Below are 13,858 nucleotides of genomic sequence, written 5' to 3'. Positions count from 1 at the left end.
TGTCCTCCCATTTTACGTTTTTGCCCTATATTGTCACCATTGTGAAGAGAAGCACTTGTGAAATGAGTGACACGGTTGTTAAGAATGCTACAATGGGCATAAATGATGACCAGTCATAAGTGCGAAGACTGGTCAAAAGTGCGAGGACCAGTCAGAAATCACTTTTTTCAGCCCTCTGGGTAGTCCTTTTGTGCATATGGACGACTCAGAGGGCTGAAAAAGTTATTTTTGACTGGTCCTCGCACTTTTGACCAGTCCTTGAACTTACGACTGTCCTCACATTTTACGTTTTTGCCCTATCTTGTCACCATGATGAAGAGAAGCAGTTGTGAAATGAGTGACACAGTTGTTAAGAATGCCGCAACGGGCATAAATGTGAGGATGGTCATAAGTGCGAAGACCGGTCAAAAGTGTGAGGACCAGTCAGAAATGACTTTTTTCAGCCCTCTGTAGTCCTTATGCAGATAGCCACGCCCACTGGTCACATGACCAGCTAGCCATGCCCACCCAGTCACATGACCACCAAGCCACACACCCCAACTAAGCCACGCCCACAGAACCGGTTGTTAAAAAAATTGAATCCCACCACTGGATTCACATGTAATAGCAATCACTACAATTATTTCATAATATCTTCTGTCTTAAAACTTGTTATCAGAAATGTCTGTATTCTTATATGAGAATGTTTAATTTGTTCCAGTCTAGCCTGCCAGGAATGTAAGCTACAATACTATCAATATTCAATAAATCACATGTTCATTTGCTCATATGAATTTAAAAGCTTCACTTTCAAATTAAAATATTTGGGGTTGGCCTTAAGCAATGTAGAGTAAATGCATGAGGCTGCTGCAATACCTCTTTGCTTTTACAGCAAGGAACAGTCATGCTGATTCTTTGTTCTAAACGTTACCCTGAGCAATGATCTCTCCTCTCCTCTCCCCTCTCCTGTCTCCTCTCCACAGCAGTGTAATTCTAAGATGATGTTGTTCTAAGAAAGGTTTATAGCTGAGCAGAATATGGCCATCTAAAGTTGAATTATCATATTTCTTTTTCTGGACTACTGAGTAGTGTTGATTTCTATGTATTTATTTATTTCTATGTATGTATTTATTTATCTGTCTGCCTGCCTATCTATCCAGTTTCTATGGAGGCATAAAATCAGATTCATAAAGCCAGGACAAAACAGGCATAGCAGCCTCAAAATTTGGTTTGCTTTCATACCTAATAACAACTAATAACATGAAATTACAAATTTTAAAGAAATAGATGACCATTCCAAGTCATGTTTCTAAATCTTAAATTATTATTACAATAATATCCCCCAAAGTCTGCCCATCTAAGTTATTTTGCATAGCATGCAGGGACTTAGAAATAATTAGCTATTAATCATATTTTAGGGCTAGACTAGGTTTATAACCCAGCATAGCCATAATTTATAGGTCTACTGGGAGGCTGCATGATGATCCTAATGTTTCAGAGGTTATTAAATGTTCTGCTTAGGTTTGGTCCCCTAACTTTAATAGCAGCCTGGTGTGCAAATGTTAATAGATTAGGAATCCAAGGTTGAATACTTCACCTGTTGTTTCTTGATACAAAGAACTGAAAGTTGTATTTTAAGAAACAGTTGTGGCCTTAATTCAAAAGCACAGTTTAGATCTTTAGTAAGACCTGTATGCCCTGTAGTTTTCTGGTAACTAATGAAACAGAAAGATGGCATCAGAAAGCAACATGTGGAGGGAATGGTAAATTGAAACAGAAGACAGGTCTTTAATTCATTTATTGCAAGACCTCCCTATTGCTTGCATCACTTATGACTATAATTTGGCCCTTCCTAGTTCACAGCCAAAGACTATGTCCCCCATTCTTATCTTAAGCCAAGAAAGAACTATGTAGACCGAAGTGAAGCACATTATTTTCACCCTATTTGGCAACCTTGTTCCTAAACCAGATGTAATTAATAAACTCAGATGGTGGTCGTGAAGAAAGAAAAGCAGCAGCTCAGGCTGGGTAAGGTGCATTTATTTAGAAATTGTAAGAGCCTGATGTAATCTATGGGAAATGTTCACACTGAGCCAGGTCTCTATATTGTGAGTCACATATGTTCCTCAGGGTGTGCTTGCTGTCTTGAAAAACGTACAGCCATTATAGATTAATAACACTGGCTGAGATCCTGGAAGTATTCCAGAAATTATATAAATTATCAGACCTCCCTGCAACCTGGGAGAAACAGGAGACTCACTTCCTTCTTGAGATTGGACTTGGGCCATTCCATGTGAACAACTTACTTCTCCCCAGCTGGGACAGTAGCTTAGTTCAGATTTCTGAAAAACAATTTACAGCATTCTGATTGACAAGGAATTGGAAAGGTTCAGCACGATCCTTTCTTGTAAGAGCAGAAATAGTGTTGTATGATGACCTCAGAGCTATAAAAGGCAGAAAGAGGTATGTTACCAATGATAAAAACATTGTTTATGTAGCTAAAAATCAAACAAATAAATATTTTATTTAAACAAGTTTAAGATCAAGCTCCTTTGTTGATGGAAAATAGTTGTTGAAAAAGCCATATTCCCACACAAAAAGAGAGCTAACGTTGAAGATAAAAGGTAAAATTCCAGACCATCCAGTCAGAACTGAAGAAGCTTCTTGGATGAGAAGCAAGACATCTTCAAGCATCTTCAATATATGCTTATATAGAGAGAGTAAAACATTTTTGGCCTTTCATTGCTGTATGCTATGTAAATATAAGCTTGGAGACTGAACATTTTAGAATTATGAAGCAAGGAGGGGAATTTTTGAAAAATGGAAAAAGAAAACAAAACTCATTTCCCTCCCCCTTTTTCTTTGTGTAATGCAGAATAATATTTTATCATTCAAATTGCAGTGAGCAGTTGGCTGACATTCTAAACAGACCCAATTTTCATATAGCCATTGATTCCAAGCATCTGATCAGTTCTTTGGACTGGTTCCAGTTTTTCTAAGAAACAACCAAAGCCACATTCCCTAAACCTTTAATCCTTTGCAAAAATACGAATGTACTTTACATTCTAATTTTGACATTCTTTGCTAATGTAAAAAGCAAATAACGTTTCAACATTGAATGCTTTCCCAGCATATTTGCATCAGGACTGACTTGATTAGAAAGTAAAATATGTATGAGTTAAGTTCTAGGATTATTTAATCTTTAAAATCACGTCATACAACCCATATATTTTGGTTGGCATTTTAACCTAAGTGGCCTCTAATGCTGTCACAAATACTTACCCATTGTTCATACACAATATAATACAGCATAATGATAAGGTATTAACTGAAAAGAAAGATTCCATGGAAGTTTGCTTTCTGCAGTCTGATTTCACAATCATATTTGAGAGCAGGAATTAGAGATACCACTATTCCTGATACAATAAGACCAAGTTTGTTCTAGTGATTAAGACCTCAGGCTAGATAGAAAGCAGGAATATGTGAATTCTAGTCCTACCTTAGCACCCCCCCTCCCTCTCAGCCCATGTGGTCATGCTTGGGTGCTAAACCAGCTGGTAAATTCTTGTTGAAACCGATGGATCAACCTTCAGTTGATCTGAAAAAAGCAGATCCTGCACTTGTGGGAAAAACTCCCTCTGTGAGGGTGATGGGTGGTTCCAAAATATAGTAAAAACAAAATCAGCCCAATTGGCTCTTTTACCTTCCGTATACTTGACAAAAACAAGAGATTAAAATGGTGTGTGCTGTCTCAGAAGATTTTTCCCTCTCCCCAAATTTGGAAGATTCTAAGGCACCACAGTCACACCAATATGAAGAGGAAATATTTAATTATCAATCAGTGCAAGGGAGAACTCAAATATAATATTGTATGAAGAAACTGCTGCCAAGGCACATCTTTGTGGAGTCCTTGGATATATTCCAAAATATGAAACATTGGGATGGGATTTTATACAAACTATACATGACCAAAAACTGTGATTCTATCTTAAAAAGTATTACAGTTCTAATACATGCAGATTGTGCGGGATGAGTTATTCTTTATGATGGAGGTGTAAATAGTTTGCTTCAGTGGTGAAATTCAATTTTTTTTACTACTGGTTCTGTGGGCGTGGCTTGGTGGGCATGGTGTGGCTTGGTGGGCATGGCAGGGGAAAGATACTGCAAAATCTCCATTCCCATCCCACTCCAGGGGAAGGATACTGCAAAATCCCCATTCCCCACTCCTGGGGGAAGGATATTGCAAAATCTCCATTCTCACCCCACTCTAGGCCCAGAAGTGGCATTTGCCAGTTCTCCGAACTACTCAAAATTTCCGCTACCATTCTCCAGAAACTGTCAGAACCTGCTGGATTTCACCCCGGTTTGCTTTCAATTATCCTGGACCTAGGCCTTTATCCTCCCAATAAGGATTTTAGGTTGACTTTTAGGTGAAACTCTAATCCTAAATGACACATATACAATCTCTATTCCTTCGTATTACAACCACATAAAGAAACTACTAGTAAACTTGCTAATCCTAGAACTGTAATTGAAATCATTTTATGAGTATGCGTTGAAAAAAATGAAATGCTTGTGGATTAGACCTGAAGCCTACTTGCTGCATGTTAATAAAATATTATGAGAAGTTCACAAACAGAAAACGTAAATGAAGAACAAATTGAGATAATCAATTTGTCTATGTGGGGGACACAGCCTCTGAAAATGTTCATCTCTATTGCTCCATTAGGTGAGAATTCCATAAAGTTTGGACATGAAGGCAGTTGACACTATTTGATCTGATTGGTTGGGCAGATGAATGCAGGATAAAGATGCCCCTCAGATAAGCAGGTCTTATTATAAATGGATTATATAATGGATAATTATACAGGTAGTCCTTGCTTAACAACCATTCATTTAGCAATTGTTCATAGTTATGACGGTACTTAAAAAAGTTATTTATGATTGTTGCAGCATCCCTGTGGTCATGTGATGTGATTGGCAACCATTGTACATTTACAACAGTTGCAGTGTCCAGTGGTCAGTTGATCTCCATTTGTGATCTTCCCACAAGCAAAATAATTGGGGAAGCCAGCAGGAGGTCACAAATTGCAGTCTTATAATGTTTTGCTTAAGACTGCAATGGCGAATGCCAGAACTGCCATTGCTAAGTAACACAGTCATGTGATCTTTTGCTTAATGACCACTTTGCTTAGCAACAGAGTTGCTGATCCCAATTAGGATTATTAAGTAAGGAATACCTTTTATTTAACATGCAGGTCATTAAAACAGATCTTCAGATGAAAATACCACTATGTACCCCATAACTGTAGAAAATTAATATTATGGTATAATTATCTTGGAATGATGATTAAACTAAAAATAAGATTATAAACTTGATAATAAAACTAGAGCTCTGCTTGGTGAAAAAAATGCAAAACCATATGAAAAAATATGCATGTTCGTTTGTTTTTGTTTCATTCCATCACACCTTCATGTGATTGTCCATCAAGACTTCCTGAACAATGGCAGCATTTGTAACATGAATTTTCAAAAAAGCCAAATATTTAGCTTCAGGACAAATTCTATGTACAGTCAACTCTACATACTGATTTTCTAATCCAAATGAGTTTGCTCTCATCAAAAAAATTACAATAAATTGAGCATTTTTAAAATAACCAATTCTTCTCATTTTCTAACCACAGATAGGATGTATCTTGATGTGCCTGAAAAGCATGTCATTAAACCACCTCCGTATTTTTAAGAACTCAAACAGAAAGTTGGTAATATTTTTCTTGCAGGATCAAAAACTTTTTTTCCCCTTGAAGATAAACCTTTTAAATGAAGAAATTACACAAAGGGTATTATTTACATTATTTCCTTGGCAACTCCCGGTAACACTAAAAACAAACATAACAAAAAATCAGCCCAGCAGAATGGATTTCAAGGAGCCAGCGTCTTTTAAAAAATCCTTCCTGAGTAGAACTTCCATTCTGATATCCCAAGTCTCTAACGTATGGAAAAGACAGGCTGTTTTAATAAGAAAGCAGGAAAGGAATGCTCCTATCCTAATGTTCTGTCTGGTTCTGCCTCCTAGCCATCCATTCTGGTGATAGTAACCTTGGTTTGATGCAAGCTGGGCTGTAATTGTTTGGGTACAATAATTAACTGGCTTACCTGTACAGGATAGTGGGATTAGGGCAGTGGTGGGTTGCCCTGGTTTGCACCGGTTCTATAGAACCGGTAGTAAAACCAGTGGAAGGCTCCGCCCACCGACCCCGACGTCATCAAATCGCTTCAGCACGAGCGGCCCCGCTGCAAACCGATAGTAAAGGTAAGTAGAACCCACCCCTGGATTAGGTGATAATAATTGTGTTATTACAAGAGTCAGTCTGATAGGCAATTAGGTAATTTGAGCATCAGTCTCTGAGTTCAATCTTCCTCCTTCTTCCCTTGTCCCCCATGGTGTTATATATAGGGGTAGTCATTCTTTTTATTACATTTTCTCACTTATATTTGAATTTTAATAGATATCCTTTAGAGTATTTCTTTTTTGGTAACTCAATAACATTTTTACTAATTGGCCTTTGCTTATTCCAGTATACAGAATCTTAGTGCTCTGTTCACATTAGCATTTAGTCCACAGTATTTCTTTCATATCCTTTCAGTGAGTTGATTGTGCCTTCTGTTTCTTTACATGACTGATGTTGCCACTACATTCAACTGGCAATTCAGTTAAGTTGCCACTACATTCAACTGGCAATTCATATTTCTAATTAACTTATGATGTACAAATATGGTAATAATGGTTCATTTGGCCACAATTGTTCTTCTTCCTTGAACCCTGATATTAACATTTCATAATTTCCTGCAAAAGCATTGAGCTGTTTATTCTTCTTATTCTAGAATAAACCAAATGACATTGTTCAAAGCTCAATCATAGCATTTTTCAAACTTTAACAAAAATCACTAAATAAGAATCAGGATATTTGTTTATTTAATTTTCTTGTAATTGACTGAAACAGTATTTGACTGGGCTGTAAAATATTTGCAAGAAAGAATCCTATTGTAAAATATTTACAAGAAAGAATCCTATCTGTGAACACAATTTTTTAAAAATAATAAGCTAATAATAATGAAGTTGTATGCCATGAATTGAAAAGATAGACTTGATTTTTTTTTCACCCATCTCAGCAATGGCATTATTTAGCAAATATTTCAGGCAATTCAGAACTTGGGGCTGAGAAACATAATTTTTCTTAATTGGAAACAAACATAAGCTTAATTACACGCCAAATTGAATCTTTCCAAAACATCATCTTGATTCCTACCTCATTCCTCCTTACCATTGCTCCTCTGTTCTCTCTCACTTGAACATTCCTTGCCATCCTTGCACCTATAATGCTACTGCTGTGTAATGATGGTGTCTGTGTCTCTTGTTGCTGCTCACAAGCTAGTAACAATTTAGTTGTAGAAGAAAAGCAAAGGGTTCTTCACATTTTTGTCTTTTTTCTAAAAAAATTCATGATAAACTAACAGAGCAAGCAGAATGGTAGCTATATTTATGAGAAAGAAAGCAAAAGGCCACAAAAAGAACAATTGTAGTAGTCTTAAAAGCAATCTGCTTGCAGAATCTGTGAGACAGCGGAGGCTTCTTTCTTCTATTTACCAACAACAAAAGTACCAATTATGCATGTCTAACCTTAAAGCCATTCCTATCGCTGTAGCCTATCAGAATGTGTTATGAAACAAAACAAGTCACCACCAGACCTCCAAGACAGACTGATGGACAGAATTGGTATTTAAGATTAATTTTCTAGATAAGACAAATGGCCCATCAGCTACTATATCCTGTCTCTGAGGTCATATCACACCCAGACATCTTGAGAAAAAGAAGCAAAAAAAAAAAAAAAAAAAGCTGTTGGCAAGCAATTATACAGAGCTGAAAATTAGTGCTTACTCTTTTGAGTTATAGATGTTATGATGTTTTTATAACAGGCAAGGAATTTTGAGCAAGACTCTAAAAGTATCTTTATTATACATTGTATATAGGTACATCAAAACCTGGAAACCAAGAGGTGTTCTCTGATTGAAATTTATATGGAGTTCTGCAGTCAGAAAACAAGGACACAGTGTTTTGTTGTTTTTAAGCTTCACATGCATTAACAATTTGAACTGAATTATAACACTATTTGCAATACTTTTTCACAATGCACAGTAAATAGAAAGTTCCATATTAATGGGACTAGCAGAGTACCAATCATAATGTCGACAATTCTGATGAATATCTTTTAATGTAAACTGGAAAGTTACATGGAACCCCAATAAAAAAATAATAGAAGAAGCAACTTCATACTATTCTCAATTATATAGCAATGTTATACTAGTCTAGAGGAACAGAATTTAGCTGGACTATACTTCATATTTACTGTATACTTCATAAATATACTTCATATTTCAGTGCTGAACTGCTGTTAATCAGTTTTCACTGAGTTAAATGGCACTGACTTGACGCAATCAGCCTGTGTATTTTTCCTCTATGATCTTTATTTAAACCATATTCTGGTATATGATTATTCAAAAGTAATATTTTTAATAGTCCGGATATCTTAGGGACCATCTGTCCCATTTAGTTTCTACCCTTCTTAACTGACAGCATTTTATAAAGGTTCTAGTTACCAGGAAGTAATGCAGGAGTGATAACTCCTGTCTTTTGGAAAAATTACTGCCTACAGCAAGAATGGCTCTCATTTCCAGAAGCAGATTTTAAAAAATGGTTCTTGAAGCATTTAGCATTTAGGGATTCATTATAACCAGCAATGACAGGTTCAATAAATTGTACCTTATCATGTTTAGTATTAATTTAAACTGAAACTTATTTGATTACTATATTATTTATATCAATCTTAGTGCATGTTACCTGTAAAGCTCTGTGAATTATCTGTCTTCCCTTTGACAAACTTCATAAACAAACAGTTAACAGGTAAAATGTTATTTCTAGTTTCCAATGAACAGGTGTCCACATGTTTATAATATTGAAAAAAATATGGATTGCAGTTGCTTTTAATATTAAACCCTTGAGTGCTAATATACTTGTTTATTCCCCAAGGCTCGTCGTTCCAAGTGAATATGCAGTCAGTTTTTCTGAATGCTGTAAACACTGCCATGAATCATAAGCAGAATAAATTTATAGCAACATATGATGCAAATGATGATTCACATTGTAATTTGATGATTACTTTAAAAGCATCTTTTTTGAATGTTCAATGATCTGTTTCTCTGAGTCAATTGTACTAGCAAGCATTTTATAGAATGTACGGGATTAGGAGTGATTTAGTTGAAGTTTTAGCATAACATTCAATAATAAAGAATTGGTAACAGGAATTTAGTGTTCTCCTATGACTGCCAATAGTGAGATTTATTTGCCTTCTGCGAGTTGTCTCACATTATCATGCAGCTCATCTTCAATTGAAAATGTTTGCAATTGAAAATACTTTCTGCAACTTGAACTGCAATATTCCTGATAATCTAAAACTTTATTAAACTGTTGCAATGCTTAATTATTGATCAAACTAAAAACAGATTTTTTTTTAGGCTTTATGCTTTTTTTAGGCTTTTATCCAGTTGCTCTTTATTTAAATTTGTATAATTAAGATTCTACTTCCTACCAGCCTGAAAGGGTTCTCCCTTTGATTGTTTTCTTTAAATTGAGAACCTGATGTAAAGATAGCAATCTGAACAGATGTACTTATGTTCATTACCGTATCTGAATTTTTAACAGGGATCCTACAATCAGTCATCCAATAATTTTACATCAGTGACATGTATTCATAGGAAACAAAAACAGTGCTTTGTTAGCAAATGTACCCATCTGCTCAGAAAAGTGGACATAAATAAGATGAAGGCAGGGGTTGTCAGTGAAATTTTGAAAATAAGTTTATTATTTGCACCAAGCAAAAGGATATTATGCTAGTGGTCATAGTTGTATCATAGCCATTTGTATTATCACTTACAATGTGGTTTGCAAGTATACACACCTGACACAAAAAAGGTAGCCAAATCCAGCTTTAAAGAAGGATAAGCAATGATGATACTGTGTCATAAAATTATTATGGATTTTCTCCACAATGATCTGTCCCTAACCTGATCTTTTAGGTCTTCCAACAGTGCATTCATATCGACTTTAAGTCCATCCATCTTGCTATTGGCTGTCCTCTTCTTGTCTTTCCTTTTATCTTTCCCAGCATTGGAGCCTTCTAGGTCTCACAAATGGAGTGCTCAAATGATAAATCCTACTACAGGTAGTCTTCAATTTACGACCACAATTGAGCCCAGATATGTTGATTCATTCATTCATTCATTCCTTTTTTTTTCCAAACTGAAATAATGCAAAAAGTAATTTTAGACAGATTGTGCCCATTAGTTTCATGTCCCCTCCCCTTTTTTTCCTAGGTACTGTGTGAGATTTATTGCCTATGTTTGAAAGTAATGTTTCAGCATCTAGAAAGTGTTTTCTTGGTTGAATCCCAATTAATTTATTTCCTTAAATTAATTTATTGGACTATGCTGAAAAAGGAAGTATAAATGGACAAAGCATTAATCTTCCTCAAGTTTTCTTTTATCTCCTTCACAAAATTGGTATAAATCTCTCTTTAAAGATAGTTGGCAAGTCATAATATTAATTAAAAATAATGCTAAATATAGAAAACATGATAATATTAAAATGGTAATCATTAACCCGGCCTGGTACCTTCTGGAAATGTTGTGATTGTGGAAATAGCCACCTAGTATGCCCCAAACTATGCTTATTTTCTTGCATTTTTGTGATTTCTTGCATTTTTCCAGTAGTGGAAATGGCAGCAGTGACTATTGTCCCAACCTCTTTCTTGTCCAACAGCTAGTTAGGACATGCTGCAAAAATGTTGTGTATCTGACCCCGCCAGTGATTATTTTTTTATCAAACCATTCCAGAAATCTGAATAGTAAAAATCTTATGCAACCAAATGATTGTAACTGATGCCATCTTCATTTAGCCTTCATGTATTCTATTCATAGAGAAGTCATTTTGGAGTCTTCCCAGATTCTGGAAGGCCAAATTTGTACTCCATTGTTCAATCTCATTGGGGAAAAAACTCTTTTCAAAAGATTTGTAGGGTGTAAGGTTAATGGAACATTGGTTTAACAGGTCTAACACATAAAAAATTATAATGGTGGGCAATCAAAAGTGCAATAAAATGCATTGAAATTTTACTAAATTCAGTTGGTCTTGAAGATTATTTATAGCCCACTTGTTCTGTTGAGTTTAAAGACTGCTGGAGACAATGCAAATAAATAGTTATTTCTTGAGTTTTATCATCCAGAAAGACAGCTTCTTGAGATAGATAGATAGATGGATAGATAGATAGATAGATAGATAGATAGATAGATAGATAGACAGACAGACAGACAGACAGACAGACAGACAGACAGACAGACAGACAGACAGACAGATGGATATAGATATAGATATAGATGACATTGATATTGATATATAGATAAGTGTGCTTGTGTATAAATGCTGATTGATTCTTCATATGAATCATATGGAGCAGCTGTTTCCTTCATACAAAAACTAATTTGTGGTTGAAATAAACAACACTCCAATGCACTTGTTTTTAAGCTTGAATTTTTATTTCAGTTTTTGGGGTTTTATCCATGTAAATACGTGGGCAGTTTTTATTCAAGAATAATCCCCATAAATTACTTCAAGTCAATCAAAAGTTTATTATGGTCATAGACCAGCATAAAAGGATTATGTAATATGAATGTTTTGATCACAACAATGAATTGCATGGAATGGTTTATGTATTAAATTAAAATGTTTTCTCAAGGTCACTAATAGCTTAGTAAATATTCAATACGTCTCTGCGTACATATGCACATTTGCATACATACATGTACCTACTGGTCCTGATTATTAGTTTGGAAAAAAAAATTAAATTCACAGTTACATCATCAAGCCTTGTATAGATTTTATAAATTAAAAAAAACTGTAATGTTGTATGCCAATGAAAGTTTTGCACGTACTTTGCCTGCCTGTTTCCAAGAATACTGGCACTATGCAGTCATTTGCTTGCAAAGCGCATTAAATCATGTTCTGGGCAATTCAAAAGGGTTAGCTGAGGAAAAAGACAACTAATTTTGTATTGTATTTTAGGCAGCAGCCTACTGACAATTATATTGGGGAATTAAATATGTGCAATGATTCTTTCAAAAAGTAGGAAACTGCAATCTTTGGTCATCAATCAGAGATGTAATAGGATGCAGATAATTCAATCAGAGTAATTGTATTACTCTGCTTAATTTCTTTAATTGCTACTGTGATTTGAGAGATGAGAAGAGGGACAAGCAGCTCTGGTGTGAGTGTTCCTCTCCCTTATTTTGTTTTCCATTCCAGATGGTCACTATAAAAATTACAATTTATTAGTAAGATTAGTATCTTAGTTTTTTTTTAAAATCACCCAGTTCTACTCCTTTTTTCTTTTGTGTCATAGCATTCAGATTATAAGCCTGTAGAAAGAGATTCCCTTAGATGCCTTTATTTTGGAGGCTGGGGGGTGTGCATCAAATTTGGACAGTCTTTGAGTTTAGATTAGACTAGAGATTGTTAATTGCATTTGTTGACCAAATTTTGAAGTAGAACCTGGCAACTTCAAAAAGAATCTATAGCACTCAATGCTAAAGTGTGAATCCTTCTAAATTAATTAATTAATTTGGAAGGATTCACACATTAACAAAATCTAGATTTTTTGAAATTTTTTTCCAGAATAACTTGTTCACAACTTCACTTTTTAACCATAAGAAACAGCTTACCATGTTTTTCCAGCCACAATTCTTTCTGAGAAATATGGTGAATCTTAAATAATGTTTTATCTAAGTTAATTTTGATCCCTGTATGGAGGCATGTTTTAAAATATTTGGTAGAATATAAGAAGAATCGGGGCATGATACTGCAGTGATTAAGATGTCAAACTTGGAAAGCTGGACAGGCCAAATTCAAGACCCTAGCACTGTGTGATGGGGTGAGCTCCCATTACTTGCCTTAGCTCCTGCCAACTTAGCAGTTTGAAGGCATGCACCTCTTCAGCAGGACAGGTTACTGCGTTCCATATTTTCATGCTGGCCATGTGATGGTGGAAACATCTCTCAGACAAAATAGATTCCATTAGCTGAGAACTGGAGATGAGCTCTGCATCCTTGAGTCAGTCACGATTGGACAGGGGAAACCTTTAAACTTTTTAAGAAGAATGATAGATTGTGAACCTTTAGTTATTGTTTTCCATTAATGCTTTCCAAATCCATAGTTCTTATCCTAAATCTTTCTTTTCCATTTCAGTATGAAAAAACAAACTGACACTTCCTCCAATTAAGTATAAAGAGCTACTATACTTGCATATTTTATACAATCTTGTTTAAAAATTAAATACTTTTTAGTTATTTGGGTATTTAACAACAAATGAAAATAATAGCAAATTCCTGTTTTCATTAATCTGCGTGCATTTTGAAATAATCTTTTTTTCTAGGGAGAAGCCACAAAAATCTAAAAAATACATCTAAAACAAGGCACATCATAAAAATTATAACTTTAAAGGAATTAAAGGAAGTTTGGGTCTGCTTGGTGTGCCCTAGCTAGATTTCAAAGACAACCAACCTGAAATGCCAAGGTTTAAATTTCACATTTACAAATTTAACTTTAAAGTGTACCTTTAGTTGAACTGATACATTTTTGGAACAGCTTGATTAAATATAATACATTCCAAAATTGGATTCCAAACTGAATCATTATGTACATAGTTAAATAACAAATTTGTCATACCACAGTGTATGGCATTATGGGTAACTCAAAATGCAGGAAGTAAAT

General features: G+C 35.1%; 1 long non-coding RNA gene across 1 annotated transcript; it reads right to left on the bottom strand.

Moving 5' to 3' along the window:
• Positions 1-2,251: 2,251 nt before the first annotated feature.
• LOC148113359 (uncharacterized) lies at positions 2,252-7,640 on the bottom strand. Its single transcript, XR_015734466.1, has 3 exons — positions 7,290-7,640; positions 6,136-6,273; positions 2,252-2,423 (listed from the first exon to the last, which is right to left on the bottom strand). It is a non-coding gene; the product is annotated as an uncharacterized LOC148113359 (long non-coding RNA).
• Between the last annotated feature and the right edge of the window lie 6,218 nt (positions 7,641-13,858).

The sequence above is a fragment of the Pantherophis guttatus genome, chromosome 5 (genome assembly GCF_059756535.1).
Source record: "Pantherophis guttatus breed Tessera chromosome 5, ASM5975653v1, whole genome shotgun sequence".
In the NCBI taxonomy this organism is placed as follows: Eukaryota; Metazoa; Chordata; class Lepidosauria; order Squamata; family Colubridae; genus Pantherophis; species Pantherophis guttatus.
Note: the sequence above shows the minus strand (reverse complement) of the source record. Positions and strands in the feature narration are given on the sequence as shown.